The sequence below is a fragment of the Schistocerca cancellata genome, unplaced genomic scaffold (genome assembly GCF_023864275.1).
Source record: "Schistocerca cancellata isolate TAMUIC-IGC-003103 unplaced genomic scaffold, iqSchCanc2.1 HiC_scaffold_596, whole genome shotgun sequence".
NCBI classification, from domain to species: Eukaryota; Metazoa; Arthropoda; class Insecta; order Orthoptera; family Acrididae; genus Schistocerca; species Schistocerca cancellata.
The window spans coordinates 267748-294604 of NW_026046608.1; the positions used below are offsets into that span (position 1 = coordinate 267748).

The 26857-nt window shown below is 50.6% G+C and overlaps 54 non-coding genes across 54 annotated transcripts; all 54 read left to right on the plus strand.

Moving 5' to 3' along the window:
- Positions 1-337: 337 nt before the first annotated feature.
- Trnas-aga (transfer RNA serine (anticodon AGA)) lies at positions 338-419 on the plus strand. The gene has a single exon. It is a non-coding gene; the product is annotated as a tRNA-Ser (tRNA).
- A 354-nt stretch (positions 420-773) lies between these two features.
- Trnak-uuu (transfer RNA lysine (anticodon UUU)) lies at positions 774-846 on the plus strand. Its single transcript has one exon. It is a non-coding gene; the product is annotated as a tRNA-Lys (tRNA).
- A 138-nt stretch (positions 847-984) lies between these two features.
- On the plus strand, positions 985-1066 carry Trnas-cga (transfer RNA serine (anticodon CGA)). The gene has a single exon. It is a non-coding gene; the product is annotated as a tRNA-Ser (tRNA).
- Positions 1067-1807: 741 nt separating this feature from the next.
- Positions 1808-1889, plus strand: Trnas-aga (transfer RNA serine (anticodon AGA)). The gene has a single exon. It is a non-coding gene; the product is annotated as a tRNA-Ser (tRNA).
- A 353-nt stretch (positions 1890-2242) lies between these two features.
- Positions 2243-2315, plus strand: Trnak-uuu (transfer RNA lysine (anticodon UUU)). The gene has a single exon. It is a non-coding gene; the product is annotated as a tRNA-Lys (tRNA).
- Positions 2316-2453: 138 nt separating this feature from the next.
- Trnas-cga (transfer RNA serine (anticodon CGA)) lies at positions 2454-2535 on the plus strand. The gene has a single exon. It is a non-coding gene; the product is annotated as a tRNA-Ser (tRNA).
- A 741-nt stretch (positions 2536-3276) lies between these two features.
- Positions 3277-3358, plus strand: Trnas-aga (transfer RNA serine (anticodon AGA)). The gene has a single exon. It is a non-coding gene; the product is annotated as a tRNA-Ser (tRNA).
- A 354-nt stretch (positions 3359-3712) lies between these two features.
- Trnak-uuu (transfer RNA lysine (anticodon UUU)) lies at positions 3713-3785 on the plus strand. The gene has a single exon. It is a non-coding gene; the product is annotated as a tRNA-Lys (tRNA).
- A 138-nt stretch (positions 3786-3923) lies between these two features.
- On the plus strand, positions 3924-4005 carry Trnas-cga (transfer RNA serine (anticodon CGA)). The gene has a single exon. It is a non-coding gene; the product is annotated as a tRNA-Ser (tRNA).
- Positions 4006-4746: 741 nt separating this feature from the next.
- On the plus strand, positions 4747-4828 carry Trnas-aga (transfer RNA serine (anticodon AGA)). Its single transcript has one exon. It is a non-coding gene; the product is annotated as a tRNA-Ser (tRNA).
- Positions 4829-5182: 354 nt separating this feature from the next.
- On the plus strand, positions 5183-5255 carry Trnak-uuu (transfer RNA lysine (anticodon UUU)). Its single transcript has one exon. It is a non-coding gene; the product is annotated as a tRNA-Lys (tRNA).
- Positions 5256-5393: 138 nt separating this feature from the next.
- Positions 5394-5475, plus strand: Trnas-cga (transfer RNA serine (anticodon CGA)). The gene has a single exon. It is a non-coding gene; the product is annotated as a tRNA-Ser (tRNA).
- A 741-nt stretch (positions 5476-6216) lies between these two features.
- Positions 6217-6298, plus strand: Trnas-aga (transfer RNA serine (anticodon AGA)). Its single transcript has one exon. It is a non-coding gene; the product is annotated as a tRNA-Ser (tRNA).
- A 354-nt stretch (positions 6299-6652) lies between these two features.
- On the plus strand, positions 6653-6725 carry Trnak-uuu (transfer RNA lysine (anticodon UUU)). Its single transcript has one exon. It is a non-coding gene; the product is annotated as a tRNA-Lys (tRNA).
- A 138-nt stretch (positions 6726-6863) lies between these two features.
- Positions 6864-6945, plus strand: Trnas-cga (transfer RNA serine (anticodon CGA)). Its single transcript has one exon. It is a non-coding gene; the product is annotated as a tRNA-Ser (tRNA).
- A 741-nt stretch (positions 6946-7686) lies between these two features.
- Trnas-aga (transfer RNA serine (anticodon AGA)) lies at positions 7687-7768 on the plus strand. Its single transcript has one exon. It is a non-coding gene; the product is annotated as a tRNA-Ser (tRNA).
- A 354-nt stretch (positions 7769-8122) lies between these two features.
- Positions 8123-8195, plus strand: Trnak-uuu (transfer RNA lysine (anticodon UUU)). Its single transcript has one exon. It is a non-coding gene; the product is annotated as a tRNA-Lys (tRNA).
- Positions 8196-8333: 138 nt separating this feature from the next.
- On the plus strand, positions 8334-8415 carry Trnas-cga (transfer RNA serine (anticodon CGA)). The gene has a single exon. It is a non-coding gene; the product is annotated as a tRNA-Ser (tRNA).
- A 741-nt stretch (positions 8416-9156) lies between these two features.
- Positions 9157-9238, plus strand: Trnas-aga (transfer RNA serine (anticodon AGA)). The gene has a single exon. It is a non-coding gene; the product is annotated as a tRNA-Ser (tRNA).
- Positions 9239-9592: 354 nt separating this feature from the next.
- Positions 9593-9665, plus strand: Trnak-uuu (transfer RNA lysine (anticodon UUU)). Its single transcript has one exon. It is a non-coding gene; the product is annotated as a tRNA-Lys (tRNA).
- Positions 9666-9803: 138 nt separating this feature from the next.
- On the plus strand, positions 9804-9885 carry Trnas-cga (transfer RNA serine (anticodon CGA)). Its single transcript has one exon. It is a non-coding gene; the product is annotated as a tRNA-Ser (tRNA).
- Positions 9886-10626: 741 nt separating this feature from the next.
- On the plus strand, positions 10627-10708 carry Trnas-aga (transfer RNA serine (anticodon AGA)). Its single transcript has one exon. It is a non-coding gene; the product is annotated as a tRNA-Ser (tRNA).
- Positions 10709-11062: 354 nt separating this feature from the next.
- Positions 11063-11135, plus strand: Trnak-uuu (transfer RNA lysine (anticodon UUU)). The gene has a single exon. It is a non-coding gene; the product is annotated as a tRNA-Lys (tRNA).
- Positions 11136-11273: 138 nt separating this feature from the next.
- On the plus strand, positions 11274-11355 carry Trnas-cga (transfer RNA serine (anticodon CGA)). The gene has a single exon. It is a non-coding gene; the product is annotated as a tRNA-Ser (tRNA).
- Positions 11356-12096: 741 nt separating this feature from the next.
- On the plus strand, positions 12097-12178 carry Trnas-aga (transfer RNA serine (anticodon AGA)). The gene has a single exon. It is a non-coding gene; the product is annotated as a tRNA-Ser (tRNA).
- Positions 12179-12532: 354 nt separating this feature from the next.
- Trnak-uuu (transfer RNA lysine (anticodon UUU)) lies at positions 12533-12605 on the plus strand. The gene has a single exon. It is a non-coding gene; the product is annotated as a tRNA-Lys (tRNA).
- Positions 12606-12743: 138 nt separating this feature from the next.
- On the plus strand, positions 12744-12825 carry Trnas-cga (transfer RNA serine (anticodon CGA)). Its single transcript has one exon. It is a non-coding gene; the product is annotated as a tRNA-Ser (tRNA).
- Positions 12826-13566: 741 nt separating this feature from the next.
- On the plus strand, positions 13567-13648 carry Trnas-aga (transfer RNA serine (anticodon AGA)). Its single transcript has one exon. It is a non-coding gene; the product is annotated as a tRNA-Ser (tRNA).
- A 354-nt stretch (positions 13649-14002) lies between these two features.
- Trnak-uuu (transfer RNA lysine (anticodon UUU)) lies at positions 14003-14075 on the plus strand. Its single transcript has one exon. It is a non-coding gene; the product is annotated as a tRNA-Lys (tRNA).
- A 138-nt stretch (positions 14076-14213) lies between these two features.
- Positions 14214-14295, plus strand: Trnas-cga (transfer RNA serine (anticodon CGA)). Its single transcript has one exon. It is a non-coding gene; the product is annotated as a tRNA-Ser (tRNA).
- Positions 14296-15036: 741 nt separating this feature from the next.
- On the plus strand, positions 15037-15118 carry Trnas-aga (transfer RNA serine (anticodon AGA)). The gene has a single exon. It is a non-coding gene; the product is annotated as a tRNA-Ser (tRNA).
- Positions 15119-15472: 354 nt separating this feature from the next.
- Positions 15473-15545, plus strand: Trnak-uuu (transfer RNA lysine (anticodon UUU)). Its single transcript has one exon. It is a non-coding gene; the product is annotated as a tRNA-Lys (tRNA).
- Positions 15546-15683: 138 nt separating this feature from the next.
- On the plus strand, positions 15684-15765 carry Trnas-cga (transfer RNA serine (anticodon CGA)). The gene has a single exon. It is a non-coding gene; the product is annotated as a tRNA-Ser (tRNA).
- A 741-nt stretch (positions 15766-16506) lies between these two features.
- On the plus strand, positions 16507-16588 carry Trnas-aga (transfer RNA serine (anticodon AGA)). The gene has a single exon. It is a non-coding gene; the product is annotated as a tRNA-Ser (tRNA).
- A 354-nt stretch (positions 16589-16942) lies between these two features.
- On the plus strand, positions 16943-17015 carry Trnak-uuu (transfer RNA lysine (anticodon UUU)). Its single transcript has one exon. It is a non-coding gene; the product is annotated as a tRNA-Lys (tRNA).
- A 138-nt stretch (positions 17016-17153) lies between these two features.
- Positions 17154-17235, plus strand: Trnas-cga (transfer RNA serine (anticodon CGA)). The gene has a single exon. It is a non-coding gene; the product is annotated as a tRNA-Ser (tRNA).
- Positions 17236-17976: 741 nt separating this feature from the next.
- Trnas-aga (transfer RNA serine (anticodon AGA)) lies at positions 17977-18058 on the plus strand. Its single transcript has one exon. It is a non-coding gene; the product is annotated as a tRNA-Ser (tRNA).
- Positions 18059-18412: 354 nt separating this feature from the next.
- Trnak-uuu (transfer RNA lysine (anticodon UUU)) lies at positions 18413-18485 on the plus strand. The gene has a single exon. It is a non-coding gene; the product is annotated as a tRNA-Lys (tRNA).
- A 138-nt stretch (positions 18486-18623) lies between these two features.
- Positions 18624-18705, plus strand: Trnas-cga (transfer RNA serine (anticodon CGA)). The gene has a single exon. It is a non-coding gene; the product is annotated as a tRNA-Ser (tRNA).
- A 741-nt stretch (positions 18706-19446) lies between these two features.
- Trnas-aga (transfer RNA serine (anticodon AGA)) lies at positions 19447-19528 on the plus strand. The gene has a single exon. It is a non-coding gene; the product is annotated as a tRNA-Ser (tRNA).
- Positions 19529-19882: 354 nt separating this feature from the next.
- Trnak-uuu (transfer RNA lysine (anticodon UUU)) lies at positions 19883-19955 on the plus strand. The gene has a single exon. It is a non-coding gene; the product is annotated as a tRNA-Lys (tRNA).
- A 138-nt stretch (positions 19956-20093) lies between these two features.
- On the plus strand, positions 20094-20175 carry Trnas-cga (transfer RNA serine (anticodon CGA)). Its single transcript has one exon. It is a non-coding gene; the product is annotated as a tRNA-Ser (tRNA).
- A 740-nt stretch (positions 20176-20915) lies between these two features.
- Trnas-aga (transfer RNA serine (anticodon AGA)) lies at positions 20916-20997 on the plus strand. Its single transcript has one exon. It is a non-coding gene; the product is annotated as a tRNA-Ser (tRNA).
- A 354-nt stretch (positions 20998-21351) lies between these two features.
- Trnak-uuu (transfer RNA lysine (anticodon UUU)) lies at positions 21352-21424 on the plus strand. Its single transcript has one exon. It is a non-coding gene; the product is annotated as a tRNA-Lys (tRNA).
- Positions 21425-21562: 138 nt separating this feature from the next.
- Positions 21563-21644, plus strand: Trnas-cga (transfer RNA serine (anticodon CGA)). The gene has a single exon. It is a non-coding gene; the product is annotated as a tRNA-Ser (tRNA).
- A 740-nt stretch (positions 21645-22384) lies between these two features.
- Positions 22385-22466, plus strand: Trnas-aga (transfer RNA serine (anticodon AGA)). The gene has a single exon. It is a non-coding gene; the product is annotated as a tRNA-Ser (tRNA).
- A 354-nt stretch (positions 22467-22820) lies between these two features.
- On the plus strand, positions 22821-22893 carry Trnak-uuu (transfer RNA lysine (anticodon UUU)). The gene has a single exon. It is a non-coding gene; the product is annotated as a tRNA-Lys (tRNA).
- A 138-nt stretch (positions 22894-23031) lies between these two features.
- Trnas-cga (transfer RNA serine (anticodon CGA)) lies at positions 23032-23113 on the plus strand. The gene has a single exon. It is a non-coding gene; the product is annotated as a tRNA-Ser (tRNA).
- A 741-nt stretch (positions 23114-23854) lies between these two features.
- Trnas-aga (transfer RNA serine (anticodon AGA)) lies at positions 23855-23936 on the plus strand. Its single transcript has one exon. It is a non-coding gene; the product is annotated as a tRNA-Ser (tRNA).
- A 354-nt stretch (positions 23937-24290) lies between these two features.
- On the plus strand, positions 24291-24363 carry Trnak-uuu (transfer RNA lysine (anticodon UUU)). Its single transcript has one exon. It is a non-coding gene; the product is annotated as a tRNA-Lys (tRNA).
- Positions 24364-24501: 138 nt separating this feature from the next.
- On the plus strand, positions 24502-24583 carry Trnas-cga (transfer RNA serine (anticodon CGA)). Its single transcript has one exon. It is a non-coding gene; the product is annotated as a tRNA-Ser (tRNA).
- Positions 24584-25324: 741 nt separating this feature from the next.
- Positions 25325-25406, plus strand: Trnas-aga (transfer RNA serine (anticodon AGA)). Its single transcript has one exon. It is a non-coding gene; the product is annotated as a tRNA-Ser (tRNA).
- A 354-nt stretch (positions 25407-25760) lies between these two features.
- Trnak-uuu (transfer RNA lysine (anticodon UUU)) lies at positions 25761-25833 on the plus strand. Its single transcript has one exon. It is a non-coding gene; the product is annotated as a tRNA-Lys (tRNA).
- A 138-nt stretch (positions 25834-25971) lies between these two features.
- Trnas-cga (transfer RNA serine (anticodon CGA)) lies at positions 25972-26053 on the plus strand. The gene has a single exon. It is a non-coding gene; the product is annotated as a tRNA-Ser (tRNA).
- The last annotated feature ends 804 nt before the right edge of the window (positions 26054-26857 follow it).

Consider the following 26857-nt stretch of genomic DNA (forward strand, 5'->3'; position numbering starts at 1 on the left):
AGAAAACTAGCGTCAGCGGTGCGTCAGTGGGAAGTCGGTGAAGTCGCCATTGTAGCCATAAGCCAATAATTACGACACGCGAATCACTCGCACACCATGCAGCATGTACTAGAACGCTCGGCCGAGGGACCGGACGGCTCAGTCGGTAGAGCGCTAGACCTTCAACCAAAGGGTCCCGGGTTCAAGCCCCCGTCCAGGCGAAAACCAATACACTGTCTAAACAGCTAACGTGCTGGCAACGAAAGCACTACAGAAACGAGTGAGGCCATGTCGCGTTCTGCCATCAGATTGCTTGTAAAGGAGCAGATGCACTTGTAGAGACACACCTCTGCGACCGGCAGTCGTGGCCGAGTGGTTAAGGCGTCTGACTAGAAATCAGATTCCCTCTGGGAGCGTAGGTTCGAGTCATACCGACTGCGTTTCTTTTTTGTGTCAAGAGGTGAAGAACATCTCCAACGGAACCGTGAAATGAGCGAATACGTGGGAAACACTGCATTCGAGAAGCTTGTGAATTTTACAATTGTCCAGTGAGTGTCGACAAAACACGTAGCTCCTCTGCTGTAACATATGAGACGTACAAACTGCTGCAATTTGACTTCACATCGTGTGTCAGCTTTCTTCGATAGTCTGTTACGAGCCTAGCGTAATGAGTTTATAGACAGCAGTCAGACGACGTTTAAATGGTAACAGCTCCACGCAACGGTTACCCAACAGTAAAGGACATGAGGCAATGTGTCAGTATGCGTAGTGGGAGGGGTGCTCATGTAATGTGAGCCCGGATAGCTCAGTCGGTAGAGCATTAGGCTTTTAACCTAAGGGTCCAGGGTTCAAGTCCCTGTTCGGGCGGAAATTTTAATACTTTGGTAGCCGCACGTCTAGTAGCGGTGTAAGCACTACGGAAAAGAATGCAGCTACGCCGTTTCCTGGCACTGCAGTGCTTTAAACGGTAGCAGTTGCATGTATCGGGAGGGTCTTGCGATACTGGCAGTCGTGGCCGAGTGGTTAAGGCGTCGGACTCGAAATCACATCCCCTCTGGGAGCGTAGGTTCGAATCCTACAGGCTGCGTGCGATTTTGCATAAAAACGAGCAGAAATTTTCGCACACATGTGACATGCGTGGGTGAATGCGGATCCAAACCAGTGACACCATTCTCAACAAGACGGAAATTTATGTTTAAGAATACTGTTTCGCGACGGCCGCAGTCTGTTGTGGCTATCGGTTCACCTCGCACGGACGCTAGTACTGCAGAAATCAGTCGCAGGCCCACGAACGCGCCCCCGTCCTTTTGTCGCGCCGTCGCCGTGTTCGAGAGTACACAGATGTGCTCTAAAGTGTTGGACAGAGCGGGCATTCATTTCTTTTTAAGAATCGCAGTTCCATTCATTCGAGTGCGGCAAAAGCAGTGGGGCAGCGTTTCTTTTCTTAAGATCTCGCAGCTGCTTGCAAGTATGTCCGTCGTTTAAGACGACAGAAAACTAGCGTCAGCGGTGCGTCAGTGGGAAGTCGGTGAAGTCGCCATTGTAGCCATAAGCCAATAATTACGACACGCGAATCACTCGCACACCATGCAGCATGTACTAGAACGCTCGGCCGAGGGACCGGACGGCTCAGTCGGTAGAGCGCTAGACCTTCAACCAAAGGGTCCCGGGTTCAAGCCCCTGTCCAGGCGAAAACCAATACACTGTCTAAACAGCTAACGTGCTGGCAACGAAAGCACTACAGAAACGAGTGAGGCCATGTCGCGTTCTGCCATCAGATTGCTTGTAAAGGAGCAGATGCACTTGTAGAGACACACCTCTGCGACCGGCAGTCGTGGCCGAGTGGTTAAGGCGTCTGACTAGAAATCAGATTCCCTCTGGGAGCGTAGGTTCGAGTCATACCGACTGCGTTCCTTTTTTGTGTCAAGAGGTGAAGAACATCTCCAACGGAACCGTGAAATGAGCGAATACGTGGGAAACACTGCATTCGAGAAGCTTGTGAATTTTACAATTGTCCAGTGAGTGTCGACAAAACACGTAGCTCCTCTGCTGTAAATATGAGACGTACAAACTGCTGCAATTTGACTTCACATCGTGTGTCAGCTTTCTTCGATAGTCTGTTACGAGCCTAGCGTAATGAGTTTATAGACAGCAGTCAGACGACGTTTAAATGGTAACAGCTCCACGCAACGGTTACCCAACAGTAAAGGACATGAGGCAATGTGTCAGTATGCGTAGTGGGAGGGGTGCTCATGTAATGTGAGCCCGGATAGCTCAGTCGGTAGAGCATTAGGCTTTTAACCTAAGGGTCCAGGGTTCAAGTCCCTGTTCGGGCGGAAATTTTAATACTTTGGTAGCCGCACGTCTAGTAGCGGTGTAAGCACTACGGAAAAGAATGCAGCTACGCCGTTTCCTGGCACTGCAGTGCTTTAAACGGTAGCAGTTGCATGTATCGGGAGGGTCTTGCGATACTGGCAGTCGTGGCCGAGTGGTTAAGGCGTCGGACTCGAAATCACATCCCCTCTGGGAGCGTAGGTTCGAATCCTACAGGCTGCGTGCGATTTTGCATAAAAACGAGCAGAAATTTTCGCACACATGTGACATGCGTGGGTGAATGCGGATCCAAACCAGTGACACCATTCTCAACAAGACGGAAATTTATGTTTAAGAATACTGTTTCGCGACGGCCGCAGTCTGTTGTGGCTATCGGTTCACCTCGCACGGACGCTAGTACTGCAGAAATCAGTCGCAGGCCCACGAACGCGCCCCCGTCCTTTTGTCGCGCCGTCGCCGTGTTCGAGAGTACACAGATGTGCTCTAAAGTGTTGGACAGAGCGGGCATTCATTTCTTTTTAAGAATCGCAGTTCCATTCATTCGAGTGCGGCAAAAGCAGTGGGGCAGCGTTTCTTTTCTTAAGATCTCGCAGCTGCTTGCAAGTATGTCCGTCGTTTAAGACGACAGAAAACTAGCGTCAGCGGTGCGTCAGTGGGAAGTCGGTGAAGTCGCCATTGGAGCCATAAGCCAATAATTACGACACGCGAATCACTCGCACACCATGCAGCATGTACTAGAACGCTCGGCCGAGGGACCGGACGGCTCAGTCGGTAGAGCGCTAGACCTTCAACCAAAGGGTCCCGGGTTCAAGCCCCCGTCCAGGCGAAAACCAATACACTGTCTAAACAGCTAACGTGCTGGCAACGAAAGCACTACAGAAACGAGTGAGGCCATGTCGCGTTCTGCCATCAGATTGCTTGTAAAGGAGCAGATGCACTTGTAGAGACACACCTCTGCGACCGGCAGTCGTGGCCGAGTGGTTAAGGCGTCTGACTAGAAATCAGATTCCCTCTGGGAGCGTAGGTTCGAGTCATACCGACTGCGTTTCTTTTTTGTGTCAAGAGGTGAAGAACATCTCCAACGGAACCGTGAAATGAGCGAATACGTGGGAAACACTGCATTCGAGAAGCTTGTGAATTTTACAATTGTCCAGTGAGTGTCGACAAAACACGTAGCTCCTCTGCTGTAACATATGAGACGTACAAACTGCTGCAATTTGACTTCACATCGTGTGTCAGCTTTCTTCGATAGTCTGTTACGAGCCTAGCGTAATGAGTTTATAGACAGCAGTCAGACGACGTTTAAATGGTAACAGCTCCACGCAACGGTTACCCAACAGTAAAGGACATGAGGCAATGTGTCAGTATGCGTAGTGGGAGGGGTGCTCATGTAATGTGAGCCCGGATAGCTCAGTCGGTAGAGCATTAGGCTTTTAACCTAAGGGTCCAGGGTTCAAGTCCCTGTTCGGGCGGAAATTTTAATACTTTGGTAGCCGCACGTCTAGTAGCGGTGTAAGCACTACGGAAAAGAATGCAGCTACGCCGTTTCCTGGCACTGCAGTGCTTTAAACGGTAGCAGTTGCATGTATCGGGAGGGTCTTGCGATACTGGCAGTCGTGGCCGAGTGGTTAAGGCGTCGGACTCGAAATCACATCCCCTCTGGGAGCGTAGGTTCGAATCCTACAGGCTGCGTGCGATTTTGCATAAAAACGAGCAGAAATTTTCGCACACATGTGACATGCGTGGGTGAATGCGGATCCAAACCAGTGACACCATTCTCAACAAGACGGAAATTTATGTTTAAGAATACTGTTTCGCGACGGCCGCAGTCTGTTGTGGCTATCGGTTCACCTCGCACGGACGCTAGTACTGCAGAAATCAGTCGCAGGCCCACGAACGCGCCCCCGTCCTTTTGTCGCGCCGTCGCCGTGTTCGAGAGTACACAGATGTGCTCTAAAGTGTTGGACAGAGCGGGCATTCATTTCTTTTTAAGAATCGCAGTTCCATTCATTCGAGTGCGGCAAAAGCAGTGGGGCAGCGTTTCTTTTCTTAAGATCTCGCAGCTGCTTGCAAGTATGTCCGTCGTTTAAGACGACAGAAAACTAGCGTCAGCGGTGCGTCAGTGGGAAGTCGGTGAAGTCGCCATTGTAGCCATAAGCCAATAATTACGACACGCGAATCACTCGCACACCATGCAGCATGTACTAGAACGCTCGGCCGAGGGACCGGACGGCTCAGTCGGTAGAGCGCTAGACCTTCAACCAAAGGGTCCCGGGTTCAAGCCCCCGTCCAGGCGAAAACCAATACACTGTCTAAACAGCTAACGTGCTGGCAACGAAAGCACTACAGAAACGAGTGAGGCCATGTCGCGTTCTGCCATCAGATTGCTTGTAAAGGAGCAGATGCACTTGTAGAGACACACCTCTGCGACCGGCAGTCGTGGCCGAGTGGTTAAGGCGTCTGACTAGAAATCAGATTCCCTCTGGGAGCGTAGGTTCGAGTCATACCGACTGCGTTTCTTTTTTGTGTCAAGAGGTGAAGAACATCTCCAACGGAACCGTGAAATGAGCGAATACGTGGGAAACACTGCATTCGAGAAGCTTGTGAATTTTACAATTGTCCAGTGAGTGTCGACAAAACACGTAGCTCCTCTGCTGTAACATATGAGACGTACAAACTGCTGCAATTTGACTTCACATCGTGTGTCAGCTTTCTTCGATAGTCTGTTACGAGCCTAGCGTAATGAGTTTATAGACAGCAGTCAGACGACGTTTAAATGGTAACAGCTCCACGCAACGGTTACCCAACAGTAAAGGACATGAGGCAATGTGTCAGTATGCGTAGTGGGAGGGGTGCTCATGTAATGTGAGCCCGGATAGCTCAGTCGGTAGAGCATTAGGCTTTTAACCTAAGGGTCCAGGGTTCAAGTCCCTGTTCGGGCGGAAATTTTAATACTTTGGTAGCCGCACGTCTAGTAGCGGTGTAAGCACTACGGAAAAGAATGCAGCTACGCCGTTTCCTGGCACTGCAGTGCTTTAAACGGTAGCAGTTGCATGTATCGGGAGGGTCTTGCGATACTGGCAGTCGTGGCCGAGTGGTTAAGGCGTCGGACTCGAAATCACATCCCCTCTGGGAGCGTAGGTTCGAATCCTACAGGCTGCGTGCGATTTTGCATAAAAACGAGCAGAAATTTTCGCACACATGTGACATGCGTGGGTGAATGCGGATCCAAACCAGTGACAGCATTCTCAACAAGACGGAAATTTATGTTTAAGAATACTGTTTCGCGACGGCCGCAGTCTGTTGTGGCTATCGGTTCACCTCGCACGGACGCTAGTACTGCAGAAATCAGTCGCAGGCCCACGAACGCGCCCCCGTCCTTTTGTCGCGCCGTCGCCGTGTTCGAGAGTACACAGATGTGCTCTAAAGTGTTGGACAGAGCGGGCATTCATTTCTTTTTAAGAATCGCAGTTCCATTCATTCGAGTGCGGCAAAAGCAGTGGGGCAGCGTTTCTTTTCTTAAGATCTCGCAGCTGCTTGCAAGTATGTCCGTCGTTTAAGACGACAGAAAACTAGCGTCAGCGGTGCGTCAGTGGGAAGTCGGTGAAGTCGCCATTGTAGCCATAAGCCAATAATTACGACACGCGAATCACTCGCACACCATGCAGCATGTACTAGAACGCTCGGCCGAGGGACCGGACGGCTCAGTCGGTAGAGCGCTAGACCTTCAACCAAAGGGTCCCGGGTTCAAGCCCCCGTCCAGGCGAAAACCAATACACTGTCTAAACAGCTAACGTGCTGGCAACGAAAGCACTACAGAAACGAGTGAGGCCATGTCGCGTTCTGCCATCAGATTGCTTGTAAAGGAGCAGATGCACTTGTAGAGACACACCTCTGCGACCGGCAGTCGTGGCCGAGTGGTTAAGGCGTCTGACTAGAAATCAGATTCCCTCTGGGAGCGTAGGTTCGAGTCATACCGACTGCGTTTCTTTTTTGTGTCAAGAGGTGAAGAACATCTCCAACGGAACCGTGAAATGAGCGAATACGTGGGAAACACTGCATTCGAGAAGCTTGTGAATTTTACAATTGTCCAGTGAGTGTCGACAAAACACGTAGCTCCTCTGCTGTAACATATGAGACGTACAAACTGCTGCAATTTGACTTCACATCGTGTGTCAGCTTTCTTCGATAGTCTGTTACGAGCCTAGCGTAATGAGTTTATAGACAGCAGTCAGACGACGTTTAAATGGTAACAGCTCCACGCAACGGTTACCCAACAGTAAAGGACATGAGGCAATGTGTCAGTATGCGTAGTGGGAGGGGTGCTCATGTAATGTGAGCCCGGATAGCTCAGTCGGTAGAGCATTAGGCTTTTAACCTAAGGGTCCAGGGTTCAAGTCCCTGTTCGGGCGGAAATTTTAATACTTTGGTAGCCGCACGTCTAGTAGCGGTGTAAGCACTACGAAAAAGAATGCAGCTACGCCGTTTCCTGGCACTGCAGTGCTTTAAACGGTAGCAGTTGCATGTATCGGGAGGGTCTTGCGATACTGGCAGTCGTGGCCGAGTGGTTAAGGCGTCGGACTCGAAATCACATCCCCTCTGGGAGCGTAGGTTCGAATCCTACAGGCTGCGTGCGATTTTGCATAAAAACGAGCAGAAATTTTCGCACACATGTGACATGCGTGGGTGAATGCGGATCCAAACCAGTGACACCATTCTCAACAAGACGGAAATTTATGTTTAAGAATACTGTTTCGCGACGGCCGCAGTCTGTTGTGGCTATCGGTTCACCTCGCACGGACGCTAGTACTGCAGAAATCAGTCGCAGGCCCACGAACGCGCCCCCGTCCTTTTGTCGCGCCGTCGCCGTGTTCGAGAGTACACAGATGTGCTCTAAAGTGTTGGACAGAGCGGGCATTCATTTCTTTTTAAGAATCGCAGTTCCATTCATTCGAGTGCGGCAAAAGCAGTGGGGCAGCGTTTCTTTTCTTAAGATCTCGCAGCTGCTTGCAAGTATGTCCGTCGTTTAAGACGACAGAAAACTAGCGTCAGCGGTGCGTCAGTGGGAAGTCGGTGAAGTCGCCATTGTAGCCATAAGCCAATAATTACGACACGCGAATCACTCGCACACCATGCAGCATGTACTAGAACGCTCGGCCGAGGGACCGGACGGCTCAGTCGGTAGAGCGCTAGACCTTCAACCAAAGGGTCCCGGGTTCAAGCCCCCGTCCAGGCGAAAACCAATACACTGTCTAAACAGCTAACGTGCTGGCAACGAAAGCACTACAGAAACGAGTGAGGCCATGTCGCGTTCTGCCATCAGATTGCTTGTAAAGGAGCAGATGCACTTGTAGAGACACACCTCTGCGACCGGCAGTCGTGGCCGAGTGGTTAAGGCGTCTGACTAGAAATCAGATTCCCTCTGGGAGCGTAGGTTCGAGTCATACCGACTGCGTTTCTTTTTTGTGTCAAGAGGTGAAGAACATCTCCAACGGAACCGTGAAATGAGCGAATACGTGGGAAACACTGCATTCGAGAAGCTTGTGAATTTTACAATTGTCCAGTGAGTGTCGACAAAACACGTAGCTCCTCTGCTGTAACATATGAGACGTACAAACTGCTGCAATTTGACTTCACATCGTGTGTCAGCTTTCTTCGATAGTCTGTTACGAGCCTAGCGTAATGAGTTTATAGACAGCAGTCAGACGACGTTTAAATGGTAACAGCTCCACGCAACGGTTACCCAACAGTAAAGGACATGAGGCAATGTGTCAGTATGCGTAGTGGGAGGGGTGCTCATGTAATGTGAGCCCGGATAGCTCAGTCGGTAGAGCATTAGGCTTTTAACCTAAGGGTCCAGGGTTCAAGTCCCTGTTCGGGCGGAAATTTTAATACTTTGGTAGCCGCACGTCTAGTAGCGGTGTAAGCACTACGGAAAAGAATGCAGCTACGCCGTTTCCTGGCACTGCAGTGCTTTAAACGGTAGCAGTTGCATGTATCGGGAGGGTCTTGCGATACTGGCAGTCGTGGCCGAGTGGTTAAGGCGTCGGACTCGAAATCACATCCCCTCTGGGAGCGTAGGTTCGAATCCTACAGGCTGCGTGCGATTTTGCATAAAAACGAGCAGAAATTTTCGCACACATGTGACATGCGTGGGTGAATGCGGATCCAAACCAGTGACACCATTCTCAACAAGACGGAAATTTATGTTTAAGAATACTGTTTCGCGACGGCCGCAGTCTGTTGTGGCTATCGGTTCACCTCGCACGGACGCTAGTACTGCAGAAATCAGTCGCAGGCCCACGAACGCGCCCCCGTCCTTTTGTCGCGCCGTCGCCGTGTTCGAGAGTACACAGATGTGCTCTAAAGTGTTGGACAGAGCGGGCATTCATTTCTTTTTAAGAATCGCAGTTCCATTCATTCGAGTGCGGCAAAAGCAGTGGGGCAGCGTTTCTTTTCTTAAGATCTCGCAGCTGCTTGCAAGTATGTCCGTCGTTTAAGACGACAGAAAACTAGCGTCAGCGGTGCGTCAGTGGGAAGTCGGTGAAGTCGCCATTGTAGCCATAAGCCAATAATTACGACACGCGAATCACTCGCACACCATGCAGCATGTACTAGAACGCTCGGCCGAGGGACCGGACGGCTCAGTCGGTAGAGCGCTAGACCTTCAACCAAAGGGTCCCGGGTTCAAGCCCCCGTCCAGGCGAAAACCAATACACTGTCTAAACAGCTAACGTGCTGGCAACGAAAGCACTACAGAAACGAGTGAGGCCATGTCGCGTTCTGCCATCAGATTGCTTGTAAAGGAGCAGATGCACTTGTAGAGACACACCTCTGCGACCGGCAGTCGTGGCCGAGTGGTTAAGGCGTCTGACTAGAAATCAGATTCCCTCTGGGAGCGTAGGTTCGAGTCATGCCGACTGCGTTTCTTTTTTGTGTCAAGAGGTGAAGAACATCTCCAACGGAACCGTGAAATGAGCGAATACGTGGGAAACACTGCATTCGAGAAGCTTGTGAATTTTACAATTGTCCAGTGAGTGTCGACAAAACACGTAGCTCCTCTGCTGTAACATATGAGACGTACAAACTGCTGCAATTTGACTTCACATCGTGTGTCAGCTTTCTTCGATAGTCTGTTACGAGCCTAGCGTAATGAGTTTATAGACAGCAGTCAGACGACGTTTAAATGGTAACAGCTCCACGCAACGGTTACCCAACAGTAAAGGACATGAGGCAATGTGTCAGTATGCGTAGTGGGAGGGGTGCTCATGTAATGTGAGCCCGGATAGCTCAGTCGGTAGAGCATTAGGCTTTTAACCTAAGGGTCCAGGGTTCAAGTCCCTGTTCGGGCGGAAATTTTAATACTTTGGTAGCCGCACGTCTAGTAGCGGTGTAAGCACTACGGAAAAGAATGCAGCTACGCCGTTTCCTGGCACTGCAGTGCTTTAAACGGTAGCAGTTGCATGTATCGGGAGGGTCTTTCGATACTGGCAGTCGTGGCCGAGTGGTTAAGGCGTCGGACTCGAAATCACATCCCCTCTGGGAGCGTAGGTTCGAATCCTACAGGCTGCGTGCGATTTTGCATAAAAACGAGCAGAAATTTTCGCACACATGTGACATGCGTGGGTGAATGCGGATCCAAACCAGTGACACCATTCTCAACAAGACGGAAATTTATGTTTAAGAATACTGTTTCGCGACGGCCGCAGTCTGTTGTGGCTATCGGTTCACCTCGCACGGACGCTAGTACTGCAGAAATCAGTCGCAGGCCCACGAACGCGCCCCCGTCCTTTTGTCGCGCCGTCGCCGTGTTCGAGAGTACACAGATGTGCTCTAAAGTGTTGGACAGAGCGGGCATTCATTTCTTTTTAAGAATCGCAGTTCCATTCATTCGAGTGCGGCAAAAGCAGTGGGGCAGCGTTTCTTTTCTTAAGATCTCGCAGCTGCTTGCAAGTATGTCCGTCGTTTAAGACGACAGAAAACTAGCGTCAGCGGTGCGTCAGTGGGAAGTCGGTGAAGTCGCCATTGTAGCCATAAGCCAATAATTACGACACGCGAATCACTCGCACACCATGCAGCATGTACTAGAACGCTCGGCCGAGGGACCGGACGGCTCAGTCGGTAGAGCGCTAGACCTTCAACCAAAGGGTCCCGGGTTCAAGCCCCCGTCCAGGCGAAAACCAATACACTGTCTAAACAGCTAACGTGCTGGCAACGAAAGCACTACAGAAACGAGTGAGGCCATGTCGCGTTCTGCCATCAGATTGCTTGTAAAGGAGCAGATGCACTTGTAGAGACACACCTCTGCGACCGGCAGTCGTGGCCGAGTGGTTAAGGCGTCTGACTAGAAATCAGATTCCCTCTGGGAGCGTAGGTTCGAGTCATACCGACTGCGTTTCTTTTTTGTGTCAAGAGGTGAAGAACATCTCCAACGGAACCGTGAAATGAGCGAATACGTGGGAAACACTGCATTCGAGAAGCTTGTGAATTTTACAATTGTCCAGTGAGTGTCGACAAAACACGTAGCTCCTCTGCTGTAACATATGAGACGTACAAACTGCTGCAATTTGACTTCACATCGTGTGTCAGCTTTCTTCGATAGTCTGTTACGAGCCTAGCGTAATGAGTTTATAGACAGCAGTCAGACGACGTTTAAATGGTAACAGCTCCACGCAACGGTTACCCAACAGTAAAGGACATGAGGCAATGTGTCAGTATGCGTAGTGGGAGGGGTGCTCATGTAATGTGAGCCCGGATAGCTCAGTCGGTAGAGCATTAGGCTTTTAACCTAAGGGTCCAGGGTTCAAGTCCCTGTTCGGGCGGAAATTTTAATACTTTGGTAGCCGCACGTCTAGTAGCGGTGTAAGCACTACGAAAAAGAATGCAGCTACGCCGTTTCCTGGCACTGCAGTGCTTTAAACGGTAGCAGTTGCATGTATCGGGAGGGTCTTGCGATACTGGCAGTCGTGGCCGAGTGGTTAAGGCGTCGGACTCGAAATCACATCCCCTCTGGGAGCGTAGGTTCGAATCCTACAGGCTGCGTGCGATTTTGCATAAAAACGAGCAGAAATTTTCGCACACATGTGACATGCGTGGGTGAATGCGGATCCAAACCAGTGACACCATTCTCAACAAGACGGAAATTTATGTTTAAGAATACTGTTTCGCGACGGCCGCAGTCTGTTGTGGCTATCGGTTCACCTCGCACGGACGCTAGTACTGCAGAAATCAGTCGCAGGCCCACGAACGCGCCCCCGTCCTTTTGTCGCGCCGTCGCCGTGTTCGAGAGTACACAGATGTGCTCTAAAGTGTTGGACAGAGCGGGCATTCATTTCTTTTTAAGAATCGCAGTTCCATTCATTCGAGTGCGGCAAAAGCAGTGGGGCAGCGTTTCTTTTCTTAAGATCTCGCAGCTGCTTGCAAGTATGTCCGTCGTTTAAGACGACAGAAAACTAGCGTCAGCGGTGCGTCAGTGGGAAGTCGGTGAAGTCGCCATTGTAGCCATAAGCCAATAATTACGACACGCGAATCACTCGCACACCATGCAGCATGTACTAGAACGCTCGGCCGAGGGACCGGACGGCTCAGTCGGTAGAGCGCTAGACCTTCAACCAAAGGGTCCCGGGTTCAAGCCCCCGTCCAGGCGAAAACCAATACACTGTCTAAACAGCTAACGTGCTGGCAACGAAAGCACTACAGAAACGAGTGAGGCCATGTCGCGTTCTGCCATCAGATTGCTTGTAAAGGAGCAGATGCACTTGTAGAGACACACCTCTGCGACCGGCAGTCGTGGCCGAGTGGTTAAGGCGTCTGACTAGAAATCAGATTCCCTCTGGGAGCGTAGGTTCGAGTCATACCGACTGCGTTTCTTTTTTGTGTCAAGAGGTGAAGAACATCTCCAACGGAACCGTGAAATGAGCGAATACGTGGGAAACACTGCATTCGAGAAGCTTGTGAATTTTACAATTGTCCAGTGAGTGTCGACAAAACACGTAGCTCCTCTGCTGTAACATATGAGACGTACAAACTGCTGCAATTTGACTTCACATCGTGTGTCAGCTTTCTTCGATAGTCTGTTACGAGCCTAGCGTAATGAGTTTATAGACAGCAGTCAGACGACGTTTAAATGGTAACAGCTCCACGCAACGGTTACCCAACAGTAAAGGACATGAGGCAATGTGTCAGTATGCGTAGTGGGAGGGGTGCTCATGTAATGTGAGCCCGGATAGCTCAGTCGGTAGAGCATTAGGCTTTTAACCTAAGGGTCCAGGGTTCAAGTCCCTGTTCGGGCGGAAATTTTAATACTTTGGTAGCCGCACGTCTAGTAGCGGTGTAAGCACTACGAAAAAGAATGCAGCTACGCCGTTTCCTGGCACTGCAGTGCTTTAAACGGTAGCAGTTGCATGTATCGGGAGGGTCTTGCGATACTGGCAGTCGTGGCCGAGTGGTTAAGGCGTCGGACTCGAAATCACATCCCCTCTGGGAGCGTAGGTTCGAATCCTACAGGCTGCGTGCGATTTTGCATAAAAACGAGCAGAAATTTTCGCACACATGTGACATGCGTGGGTGAATGCGGATCCAAACCAGTGACACCATTCTCAACAAGACGGAAATTTATGTTTAAGAATACTGTTTCGCGACGGCCGCAGTCTGTTGTGGCTATCGGTTCACCTCGCACGGACGCTAGTACTGCAGAAATCAGTCGCAGGCCCACGAACGCGCCCCCGTCCTTTTGTCGCGCCGTCGCCGTGTTCGAGAGTACACAGATGTGCTCTAAAGTGTTGGACAGAGCGGGCATTCATTTCTTTTTAAGAATCGCAGTTCCATTCATTCGAGTGCGGCAAAAGCAGTGGGGCAGCGTTTCTTTTCTTAAGATCTCGCAGCTGCTTGCAAGTATGTCCGTCGTTTAAGACGACAGAAAACTAGCGTCAGCGGTGCGTCAGTGGGAAGTCGGTGAAGTCGCCATTGTAGCCATAAGCCAATAATTACGACACGCGAATCACTCGCACACCATGCAGCATGTACTAGAACGCTCGGCCGAGGGACCGGACGGCTCAGTCGGTAGAGCGCTAGACCTTCAACCAAAGGGTCCCGGGTTCAAGCCCCCGTCCAGGCGAAAACCAATACACTGTCTAAACAGCTAACGTGCTGGCAACGAAAGCACTACAGAAACGAGTGAGGCCATGTCGCGTTCTGCCATCAGATTGCTTGTAAAGGAGCAGATGCACTTGTAGAGACACACCTCTGCGACCGGCAGTCGTGGCCGAGTGGTTAAGGCGTCTGACTAGAAATCAGATTCCCTCTGGGAGCGTAGGTTCGAGTCATACCGACTGCGTTTCTTTTTTGTGTCAAGAGGTGAAGAACATCTCCAACGGAACCGTGAAATGAGCGAATACGTGGGAAACACTGCATTCGAGAAGCTTGTGAATTTTACAATTGTCCAGTGAGTGTCGACAAAACACGTAGCTCCTCTGCTGTAACATATGAGACGTACAAACTGCTGCAATTTGACTTCACATCGTGTGTCAGCTTTCTTCGATAGTCTGTTACGAGCCTAGCGTAATGAGTTTATAGACAGCAGTCAGACGACGTTTAAATGGTAACAGCTCCACGCAACGGTTACCCAACAGTAAAGGACATGAGGCAATGTGTCAGTATGCGTAGTGGGAGGGGTGCTCATGTAATGTGAGCCCGGATAGCTCAGTCGGTAGAGCATTAGGCTTTTAACCTAAGGGTCCAGGGTTCAAGTCCCTGTTCGGGCGGAAATTTTAATACTTTGGTAGCCGCACGTCTAGTAGCGGTGTAAGCACTACGAAAAAGAATGCAGCTACGCCGTTTCCTGGCACTGCAGTGCTTTAAACGGTAGCAGTTGCATGTATCGGGAGGGTCTTGCGATACTGGCAGTCGTGGCCGAGTGGTTAAGGCGTCGGACTCGAAATCACATCCCCTCTGGGAGCGTAGGTTCGAATCCTACAGGCTGCGTGCGATTTTGCATAAAAACGAGCAGAAATTTTCGCACACATGTGACATGCGTGGGTGAATGCGGATCCAAACCAGTGACACCATTCTCAACAAGACGGAAATTTATGTTTAAGAATACTGTTTCGCGACGGCCGCAGTCTGTTGTGGCTATCGGTTCACCTCGCACGGACGCTAGTACTGCAGAAATCAGTCGCAGGCCCACGAACGCGCCCCCGTCCTTTTGTCGCGCCGTCGCCGTGTTCGAGAGTACACAGATGTGCTCTAAAGTGTTGGACAGAGCGGGCATTCATTTCTTTTTAAGAATCGCAGTTCCATTCATTCGAGTGCGGCAAAAGCAGTGGGGCAGCGTTTCTTTTCTTAAGATCTCGCAGCTGCTTGCAAGTATGTCCGTCGTTTAAGACGACAGAAAACTAGCGTCAGCGGTGCGTCAGTGGGAAGTCGGTGAAGTCGCCATTGTAGCCATAAGCCAATAATTACGACACGCGAATCACTCGCACACCATGCAGCATGTACTAGAACGCTCGGCCGAGGGACCGGACGGCTCAGTCGGTAGAGCGCTAGACCTTCAACCAAAGGGTCCCGGGTTCAAGCCCCCGTCCAGGCGAAAACCAATACACTGTCTAAACAGCTAACGTGCTGGCAACGAAAGCACTACAGAAACGAGTGAGGCCATGTCGCGTTCTGCCATCAGATTGCTTGTAAAGGAGCAGATGCACTTGTAGAGACACACCTCTGCGACCGGCAGTCGTGGCCGAGTGGTTAAGGCGTCTGACTAGAAATCAGATTCCCTCTGGGAGCGTAGGTTCGAGTCATACCGACTGCGTTTCTTTTTTGTGTCAAGAGGTGAAGAACATCTCCAACGGAACCGTGAAATGAGCGAATACGTGGGAAACACTGCATTCGAGAAGCTTGTGAATTTTACAATTGTCCAGTGAGTGTCGACAAAACACGTAGCTCCTCTGCTGTAACATATGAGACGTACAAACTGCTGCAATTTGACTTCACATCGTGTGTCAGCTTTCTTCGATAGTCTGTTACGAGCCTAGCGTAATGAGTTTATAGACAGCAGTCAGACGACGTTTAAATGGTAACAGCTCCACGCAACGGTTACCCAACAGTAAAGGACATGAGGCAATGTGTCAGTATGCGTAGTGGGAGGGGTGCTCATGTAATGTGAGCCCGGATAGCTCAGTCGGTAGAGCATTAGGCTTTTAACCTAAGGGTCCAGGGTTCAAGTCCCTGTTCGGGCGGAAATTTTAATACTTTGGTAGCCGCACGTCTAGTAGCGGTGTAAGCACTACGGAAAAGAATGCAGCTACGCCGTTTCCTGGCACTGCAGTGCTTTAAACGGTAGCAGTTGCATGTATCGGGAGGGTCTTGCGATACTGGCAGTCGTGGCCGAGTGGTTAAGGCGTCGGACTCGAAATCACATCCCCTCTGGGAGCGTAGGTTCGAATCCTACAGGCTGCGTGCGATTTTGCATAAAAACGAGCAGAAATTTTCGCACACATGTGACATGCGTGGGTGAATGCGGATCCAAACCAGTGACACCATTCTCAACAAGACGGAAATTTATGTTTAAGAATACTGTTTCGCGACGGCCGCAGTCTGTTGTGGCTATCGGTTCACCTCGCACGGACGCTAGTACTGCAGAAATCAGTCGCAGGCCCACGAACGCGCCCCCGTCCTTTTGTCGCGCCGTCGCCGTGTTCGAGAGTACACAGATGTGCTCTAAAGTGTTGGACAGAGCGGGCATTCATTTCTTTTTAAGAATCGCAGTTCCATTCATTCGAGTGCGGCAAAAGCAGTGGGGCAGCGTTTCTTTTCTTAAGATCTCGCAGCTGCTTGCAAGTATGTCCGTCGTTTAAGACGACAGAAAACTAGCGTCAGCGGTGCGTCAGTGGGAAGTCGGTGAAGTCGCCATTGTAGCCATAAGCCAATAATTACGACACGCGAATCACTCGCACACCATGCAGCATGTACTAGAACGCTCGGCCGAGGGACCGGACGGCTCAGTCGGTAGAGCGCTAGACCTTCAACCAAAGGGTCCCGGGTTCAAGCCCCCGTCCAGGCGAAAACCAATACACTGTCTAAACAGCTAACGTGCTGGCAACGAAAGCACTACAGAAACGAGTGAGGCCATGTCGCGTTCTGCCATCAGATTGCTTGTAAAGGAGCAGATGCACTTGTAGAGACACACCTCTGCGACCGGCAGTCGTGGCCGAGTGGTTAAGGCGTCTGACTAGAAATCAGATTCCCTCTGGGAGCGTAGGTTCGAGTCATACCGACTGCGTTTCTTTTTTGTGTCAAGAGGTGAAGAACATCTCCAACGGAACCGTGAAATGAGCGAATACGTGGGAAACACTGCATTCGAGAAGCTTGTGAATTTTACAATTGTCCAGTGAGTGTCGACAAAACACGTAGCTCCTCTGCTGTAACATATGAGACGTACAAACTGCTGCAATTTGACTTCACATCGTGTGTCAGCTTTCTTCGATAGTCTGTTACGAGCCTAGCGTAATGAGTTTATAGACAGCAGTCAGACGACGTTTAAATGGTAACAGCTCCACGCAACGGTTACCCAACAGTAAAGGACATGAGGCAATGTGTCAGTATGCGTAGTGGGAGGGGTGCTCATGTAATGTGAGCCCGGATAGCTCAGTCGGTAGAGCATTAGGCTTTTAACCTAAGGGTCCAGGGTTCAAGTCCCTGTTCGGGCGGAAATTTTAATACTTTGGTAGCCGCACGTCTAGTAGCGGTGTAAGCACTACGAAAAAGAATGCAGCTACGCCGTTTCCTGGCACTGCAGTGCTTTAAACGGTAGCAGTTGCATGTATCGGGAGGGTCTTGCGATACTGGCAGTCGTGGCCGAGTGGTTAAGGCGTCGGACTCGAAATCACATCCCCTCTGGGAGCGTAGGTTCGAATCCTACAGGCTGCGTGCGATTTTGCATAAAAACGAGCAGAAATTTTCGCACACATGTGACATGCGTGGGTGAATGCGGATCCAAACCAGTGACACCATTCTCAACAAGACGGAAATTTATGTTTAAGAATACTGTTTCGCGACGGCCGCAGTCTGTTGTGGCTATCGGTTCACCTCGCACGGACGCTAGTACTGCAGAAATCAGTCGCAGGCCCACGAACGCGCCCCCGTCCTTTTGTCGCGCCGTCGCCGTGTTCGAGAGTACACAGATGTGCTCTAAAGTGTTGGACAGAGCGGGCATTCATTTCTTTTTAAGAATCGCAGTTCCATTCATTCGAGTGCGGCAAAAGCAGTGGGGCAGCGTTTCTTTTCTTAAGATCTCGCAGCTGCTTGCAAGTATGTCCGTCGTTTAAGACGACAGAAAACTAGCGTCAGCGGTGCGTCAGTGGGAAGTCGGTGAAGTCGCCATTGTAGCCATAAGCCAATAATTACGACACGCGAATCACTCGCACACCATGCAGCATGTACTAGAACGCTCGGCCGAGGGACCGGACGGCTCAGTCGGTAGAGCGCTAGACCTTCAACCAAAGGGTCCCGGGTTCAAGCCCCCGTCCAGGCGAAAACCAATACACTGTCTAAACAGCTAACGTGCTGGCAACGAAAGCACTACAGAAACGAGTGAGGCCATGTCGCGTTCTGCCATCAGATTGCTTGTAAAGGAGCAGATGCACTTGTAGAGACACACCTCTGCGACCGGCAGTCGTGGCCGAGTGGTTAAGGCGTCTGACTAGAAATCAGATTCCCTCTGGGAGCGTAGGTTCGAGTCATACCGACTGCGTTTCTTTTTTGTGTCAAGAGGTGAAGAACATCTCCAACGGAACCGTGAAATGAGCGAATACGTGGGAAACACTGCATTCGAGAAGCTTGTGAATTTTACAATTGTCCAGTGAGTGTCGACAAAACACGTAGCTCCTCTGCTGTAACATATGAGACGTACAAACTGCTGCAATTTGACTTCACATCGTGTGTCAGCTTTCTTCGATAGTCTGTTACGAGCCTAGCGTAATGAGTTTATAGACAGCAGTCAGACGACGTTTAAATGGTAACAGCTCCACGCAACGGTTACCCAACAGTAAAGGACATGAGGCAATGTGTCAGTATGCGTAGTGGGAGGGGTGCTCATGTAATGTGAGCCCGGATAGCTCAGTCGGTAGAGCATTAGGCTTTTAACCTAAGGGTCCAGGGTTCAAGTCCCTGTTCGGGCGGAAATTTTAATACTTTGGTAGCCGCACGTCTAGTAGCGGTGTAAGCACTACGAAAAAGAATGCAGCTACGCCGTTTCCTGGCACTGCAGTGCTTTAAACGGTAGCAGTTGCATGTATCGGGAGGGTCTTGCGATACTGGCAGTCGTGGCCGAGTGGTTAAGGCGTCGGACTCGAAATCACATCCCCTCTGGGAGCGTAGGTTCGAATCCTACAGGCTGCGTGCGATTTTGCATAAAAACGAGCAGAAATTTTCGCACACATGTGACATGCGTGGGTGAATGCGGATCCAAACCAGTGACACCATTCTCAACAAGACGGAAATTTATGTTTAAGAATACTGTTTCGCGACGGCCGCAGTCTGTTGTGGCTATCGGTTCACCTCGCACGGACGCTAGTACTGCAGAAATCAGTCGCAGGCCCACGAACGCGCCCCCGTCCTTTTGTCGCGCCGTCGCCGTGTTCGAGAGTACACAGATGTGCTCTAAAGTGTTGGACAGAGCGGGCATTCATTTCTTTTTAAGAATCGCAGTTCCATTCATTCGAGTGCGGCAAAAGCAGTGGGGCAGCGTTTCTTTTCTTAAGATCTCGCAGCTGCTTGCAAGTATGTCCGTCGTTTAAGACGACAGAAAACTAGCGTCAGCGGTGCGTCAGTGGGAAGTCGGTGAAGTCGCCATTGTAGCCATAAGCCAATAATTACGACACGCGAATCACTCGCACACCATGCAGCATGTACTAGAACGCTCGGCCGAGGGACCGGACGGCTCAGTCGGTAGAGCGCTAGACCTTCAACCAAAGGGTCCCGGGTTCAAGCCCCCGTCCAGGCGAAAACCAATACACTGTCTAAACAGCTAACGTGCTGGCAACGAAAGCACTACAGAAACGAGTGAGGCCATGTCGCGTTCTGCCATCAGATTGCTTGTAAAGGAGCAGATGCACTTGTAGAGACACACCTCTGCGACCGGCAGTCGTGGCCGAGTGGTTAAGGCGTCTGACTAGAAATCAGATTCCCTCTGGGAGCGTAGGTTCGAGTCATACCGACTGCGTTTCTTTTTTGTGTCAAGAGGTGAAGAACATCTCCAACGGAACCGTGAAATGAGCGAATACGTGGGAAACACTGCATTCGAGAAGCTTGTGAATTTTACAATTGTCCAGTGAGTGTCGACAAAACACGTAGCTCCTCTGCTGTAACATATGAGACGTACAAACTGCTGCAATTTGACTTCACATCGTGTGTCAGCTTTCTTCGATAGTCTGTTACGAGCCTAGCGTAATGAGTTTATAGACAGCAGTCAGACGACGTTTAAATGGTAACAGCTCCACGCAACGGTTACCCAACAGTAAAGGACATGAGGCAATGTGTCAGTATGCGTAGTGGGAGGGGTGCTCATGTAATGTGAGCCCGGATAGCTCAGTCGGTAGAGCATTAGGCTTTTAACCTAAGGGTCCAGGGTTCAAGTCCCTGTTCGGGCGGAAATTTTAATACTTTGGTAGCCGCACGTCTAGTAGCGGTGTAAGCACTACGAAAAAGAATGCAGCTACGCCGTTTCCTGGCACTGCAGTGCTTTAAACGGTAGCAGTTGCATGTATCGGGAGGGTCTTGCGATACTGGCAGTCGTGGCCGAGTGGTTAAGGCGTCGGACTCGAAATCACATCCCCTCTGGGAGCGTAGGTTCGAATCCTACAGGCTGCGTGCGATTTTGCATAAAAACGAGCAGAAATTTTCGCACACATGTGACATGCGTGGGTGAATGCGGATCCAAACCAGTGACACCATTCTCAACAAGACGGAAATTTATGTTTAAGAATACTGTTTCGCGACGGCCGCAGTCTGTTGTGGCTATCGGTTCACCTCGCACGGACGCTAGTACTGCAGAAATCAGTCGCAGGCCCACGAACGCGCCCCCGTCCTTTTGTCGCGCCGTCGCCGTGTTCGAGAGTACACAGATGTGCTCTAAAGTGTTGGACAGAGCGGGCATTCATTTCTTTTTAAGAATCGCAGTTCCATTCATTCGAGTGCGGCAAAAGCAGTGGGGCAGCGTTTCTTTTCTTAAGATCTCGCAGCTGCTTGCAAGTATGTCCGTCGTTTAAGACGACAGAAAACTAGCGTCAGCGGTGCGTCAGTGGGAAGTCGGTGAAGTCGCCATTGTAGCCATAAGCCAATAATTACGACACGCGAATCACTCGCACACCATGCAGCATGTACTAGAACGCTCGCCGAGGGACCGGACGGCTCAGTCGGTAGAGCGCTAGACCTTCAACCAAAGGGTCCCGGGTTCAAGCCCCCGTCCAGGCGAAAACCAATACACTGTCTAAACAGCTAACGTGCTGGCAACGAAAGCACTACAGAAACGAGTGAGGCCATGTCGCGTTCTGCCATCAGATTGCTTGTAAAGGAGCAGATGCACTTGTAGAGACACACCTCTGCGACCGGCAGTCGTGGCCGAGTGGTTAAGGCGTCTGACTAGAAATCAGATTCCCTCTGGGAGCGTAGGTTCGAGTCATACCGACTGCGTTTCTTTTTTGTGTCAAGAGGTGAAGAACATCTCCAACGGAACCGTGAAATGAGCGAATACGTGGGAAACACTGCATTCGAGAAGCTTGTGAATTTTACAATTGTCCAGTGAGTGTCGACAAAACACGTAGCTCCTCTGCTGTAACATATGAGACGTACAAACTGCTGCAATTTGACTTCACATCGTGTGTCAGCTTTCTTCGATAGTCTGTTACGAGCCTAGCGTAATGAGTTTATAGACAGCAGTCAGACGACGTTTAAATGGTAACAGCTCCACGCAACGGTTACCCAACAGTAAAGGACATGAGGCAATGTGTCAGTATGCGTAGTGGGAGGGGTGCTCATGTAATGTGAGCCCGGATAGCTCAGTCGGTAGAGCATTAGGCTTTTAACCTAAGGGTCCAGGGTTCAAGTCCCTGTTCGGGCGGAAATTTTAATACTTTGGTAGCCGCACGTCTAGTAGCGGTGTAAGCACTACGAAAAAGAATGCAGCTACGCCGTTTCCTGGCACTGCAGTGCTTTAAACGGTAGCAGTTGCATGTATCGGGAGGGTCTTGCGATACTGGCAGTCGTGGCCGAGTGGTTAAGGCGTCGGACTCGAAATCACATCCCCTCTGGGAGCGTAGGTTCGAATCCTACAGGCTGCGTGCGATTTTGCATAAAAACGAGCAGAAATTTTCGCACACATGTGACATGCGTGGGTGAATGCGGATCCAAACCAGTGACACCATTCTCAACAAGACGGAAATTTATGTTTAAGAATACTGTTTCGCGACGGCCGCAGTCTGTTGTGGCTATCGGTTCACCTCGCACGGACGCTAGTACTGCAGAAATCAGTCGCAGGCCCACGAACGCGCCCCCGTCCTTTTGTCGCGCCGTCGCCGTGTTCGAGAGTACACAGATGTGCTCTAAAGTGTTGGACAGAGCGGGCATTCATTTCTTTTAAGAATCGCAGTTCCATTCATTCGAGTGCGGCAAAAGCAGTGGGGCAGCGTTTCTTTTCTTAAGATCTCGCAGCTGCTTGCAAGTATGTCCGTCGTTTAAGACGACAGAAAACTAGCGTCAGCGGTGCGTCAGTGGGAAGTCGGTGAAGTCGCCATTGTAGCCATAAGCCAATAATTACGACACGCGAATCACTCGCACACCATGCAGCATGTACTAGAACGCTCGGCCGAGGGACCGGACGGCTCAGTCGGTAGAGCGCTAGACCTTCAACCAAAGGGTCCCGGGTTCAAGCCCCCGTCCAGGCGAAAACCAATACACTGTCTAAACAGCTAACGTGCTGGCAACGAAAGCACTACAGAAACGAGTGAGGCCATGTCGCGTTCTGCCATCAGATTGCTTGTAAAGGAGCAGATGCACTTGTAGAGACACACCTCTGCGACCGGCAGTCGTGGCCGAGTGGTTAAGGCGTCTGACTAGAAATCAGATTCCCTCTGGGAGCGTAGGTTCGAGTCATACCGACTGCGTTTCTTTTTTGTGTCAAGAGGTGAAGAACATCTCCAACGGAACCGTGAAATGAGCGAATACGTGGGAAACACTGCATTCGAGAAGCTTGTGAATTTTACAATTGTCCAGTGAGTGTCGACAAAACACGTAGCTCCTCTGCTGTAACATATGAGACGTACAAACTGCTGCAATTTGACTTCACATCGTGTGTCAGCTTTCTTCGATAGTCTGTTACGAGCCTAGCGTAATGAGTTTATAGACAGCAGTCAGACGACGTTTAAATGGTAACAGCTCCACGCAACGGTTACCCAACAGTAAAGGACATGAGGCAATGTGTCAGTATGCGTAGTGGGAGGGGTGCTCATGTAATGTGAGCCCGGATAGCTCAGTCGGTAGAGCATTAGGCTTTTAACCTAAGGGTCCAGGGTTCAAGTCCCTGTTCGGGCGGAAATTTTAATACTTTGGTAGCCGCACGTCTAGTAGCGGTGTAAGCACTACGAAAAAGAATGCAGCTACGCCGTTTCCTGGCACTGCAGTGCTTTAAACGGTAGCAGTTGCATGTATCGGGAGGGTCTTGCGATACTGGCAGTCGTGGCCGAGTGGTTAAGGCGTCGGACTCGAAATCACATCCCCTCTGGGAGCGTAGGTTCGAATCCTACAGGCTGCGTGCGATTTTGCATAAAAACGAGCAGAAATTTTCGCACACATGTGACATGCGTGGGTGAATGCGGATCCAAACCAGTGACACCATTCTCAACAAGACGGAAATTTATGTTTAAGAATACTGTTTCGCGACGGCCGCAGTCTGTTGTGGCTATCGGTTCACCTCGCACGGACGCTAGTACTGCAGAAATCAGTCGCAGGCCCACGAACGCGCCCCCGTCCTTTTGTCGCGCCGTCGCCGTGTTCGAGAGTACACAGATGTGCTCTAAAGTGTTGGACAGAGCGGGCATTCATTTCTTTTTAAGAATCGCAGTTCCATTCATTCGAGTGCGGCAAAAGCAGTGGGGCAGCGTTTCTTTTCTTAAGATCTCGCAGCTGCTTGCAAGTATGTCCGTCGTTTAAGACGACAGAAAACTAGCGTCAGCGGTGCGTCAGTGGGAAGTCGGTGAAGTCGCCATTGTAGCCATAAGCCAATAATTACGACACGCGAATCACTCGCACACCATGCAGCATGTACTAGAACGCTCGGCCGAGGGACCGGACGGCTCAGTCGGTAGAGCGCTAGACCTTCAACCAAAGGGTCCCGGGTTCAAGCCCCCGTCCAGGCGAAAACCAATACACTGTCTAAACAGCTAACGTGCTGGCAACGAAAGCACTACAGAAACGAGTGAGGCCATGTCGCGTTCTGCCATCAGATTGCTTGTAAAGGAGCAGATGCACTTGTAGAGACACACCTCTGCGACCGGCAGTCGTGGCCGAGTGGTTAAGGCGTCTGACTAGAAATCAGATTCCCTCTGGGAGCGTAGGTTCGAGTCATACCGACTGCGTTTCTTTTTTGTGTCAAGAGGTGAAGAACATCTCCAACGGAACCGTGAAATGAGCGAATACGTGGGAAACACTGCATTCGAGAAGCTTGTGAATTTTACAATTGTCCAGTGAGTGTCGACAAAACACGTAGCTCCTCTGCTGTAACATATGAGACGTACAAACTGCTGCAATTTGACTTCACATCGTGTGTCAGCTTTCTTCGATAGTCTGTTACGAGCCTAGCGTAATGAGTTTATAGACAGCAGTCAGACGACGTTTAAATGGTAACAGCTCCACGCAACGGTTACCCAACAGTAAAGGACATGAGGCAATGTGTCAGTATGCGTAGTGGGAGGGGTGCTCATGTAATGTGAGCCCGGATAGCTCAGTCGGTAGAGCATTAGGCTTTTAACCTAAGGGTCCAGGGTTCAAGTCCCTGTTCGGGCGGAAATTTTAATACTTTGGTAGCCGCACGTCTAGTAGCGGTGTAAGCACTACGGAAAAGAATGCAGCTACGCCGTTTCCTGGCACTGCAGTGCTTTAAACGGTAGCAGTTGCATGTATCGGGAGGGTCTTGCGATACTGGCAGTCGTGGCCGAGTGGTTAAGGCGTCGGACTCGAAATCACATCCCCTCTGGGAGCGTAGGTTCGAATCCTACAGGCTGCGTGCGATTTTGCATAAAAACGAGCAGAAATTTTCGCACACATGTGACATGCGTGGGTGAATGCGGATCCAAACCAGTGACACCATTCTCAACAAGACGGAAATTTATGTTTAAGAATACTGTTTCGCGACGGCCGCAGTCTGTTGTGGCTATCGGTTCACCTCGCACGGACGCTAGTACTGCAGAAATCAGTCGCAGGCCCACGAACGCGCCCCCGTCCTTTTGTCGCGCCGTCGCCGTGTTCGAGAGTACACAGATGTGCTCTAAAGTGTTGGACAGAGCGGGCATTCATTTCTTTTTAAGAATCGCAGTTCCATTCATTCGAGTGCGGCAAAAGCAGTGGGGCAGCGTTTCTTTTCTTAAGATCTCGCAGCTGCTTGCAAGTATGTCCGTCGTTTAAGACGACAGAAAACTAGCGTCAGCGGTGCGTCAGTGGGAAGTCGGTGAAGTCGCCATTGTAGCCATAAGCCAATAATTACGACACGCGAATCACTCGCACACCATGCAGCATGTACTAGAACGCTCGGCCGAGGGACCGGACGGCTCAGTCGGTAGAGCGCTAGACCTTCAACCAAAGGGTCCCGGGTTCAAGCCCCCGTCCAGGCGAAAACCAATACACTGTCTAAACAGCTAACGTGCTGGCAACGAAAGCACTACAGAAACGAGTGAGGCCATGTCGCGTTCTGCCATCAGATTGCTTGTAAAGGAGCAGATGCACTTGTAGAGACACACCTCTGCGACCGGCAGTCGTGGCCGAGTGGTTAAGGCGTCTGACTAGAAATCAGATTCCCTCTGGGAGCGTAGGTTCGAGTCATACCGACTGCGTTTCTTTTTTGTGTCAAGAGGTGAAGAACATCTCCAACGGAACCGTGAAATGAGCGAATACGTGGGAAACACTGCATTCGAGAAGCTTGTGAATTTTACAATTGTCCAGTGAGTGTCGACAAAACACGTAGCTCCTCTGCTGTAACATATGAGACGTACAAACTGCTGCAATTTGACTTCACATCGTGTGTCAGCTTTCTTCGATAGTCTGTTACGAGCCTAGCGTAATGAGTTTATAGACAGCAGTCAGACGACGTTTAAATGGTAACAGCTCCACGCAACGGTTACCCAACAGTAAAGGACATGAGGCAATGTGTCAGTATGCGTAGTGGGAGGGGTGCTCATGTAATGTGAGCCCGGATAGCTCAGTCGGTAGAGCATTAGGCTTTTAACCTAAGGGTCCAGGGTTCAAGTCCCTGTTCGGGCGGAAATTTTAATACTTTGGTAGCCGCACGTCTAGTAGCGGTGTAAGCACTACGAAAAAGAATGCAGCTACGCCGTTTCCTGGCACTGCAGTGCTTTAAACGGTAGCAGTTGCATGTATCGGGAGGGTCTTGCGATACTGGCAGTCGTGGCCGAGTGGTTAAGGCGTCGGACTCGAAATCACATCCCCTCTGGGAGCGTAGGTTCGAATCCTACAGGCTGCGTGCGATTTTGCATAAAAACGAGCAGAAATTTTCGCACACATGTGACATGCGTGGGTGAATGCGGATCCAAACCAGTGACACCATTCTCAACAAGACGGAAATTTATGTTTAAGAATACTGTTTCGCGACGGCCGCAGTCTGTTGTGGCTATCGGTTCACCTCGCACGGACGCTAGTACTGCAGAAATCAGTCGCAGGCCCACGAACGCGCCCCCGTCCTTTTGTCGCGCCGTCGCCGTGTTCGAGAGTACACAGATGTGCTCTAAAGTGTTGGACAGAGCGGGCATTCATTTCTTTTTAAGAATCGCAGTTCCATTCATTCGAGTGCGGCAAAAGCAGTGGGGCAGCGTTTCTTTTCTTAAGATCTCGCAGCTGCTTGCAAGTATGTCCGTCGTTTAAGACGACAGAAAACTAGCGTCAGCGGTGCGTCAGTGGGAAGTCGGTGAAGTCGCCATTGTAGCCATAAGCCAATAATTACGACACGCGAATCACTCGCACACCATGCAGCATGTACTAGAACGCTCGGCCGAGGGACCGGACGGCTCAGTCGGTAGAGCGCTAGACCTTCAACCAAAGGGTCCCGGGTTCAAGCCCCCGTCCAGGCGAAAACCAATACACTGTCTAAACAGCTAACGTGCTGGCAACGAAAGCACTACAGAAACGAGTGAGGCCATGTCGCGTTCTGCCATCAGATTGCTTGTAAAGGAGCAGATGCACTTGTAGAGACACACCTCTGCGACCGGCAGTCGTGGCCGAGTGGTTAAGGCGTCTGACTAGAAATCAGATTCCCTCTGGGAGCGTAGGT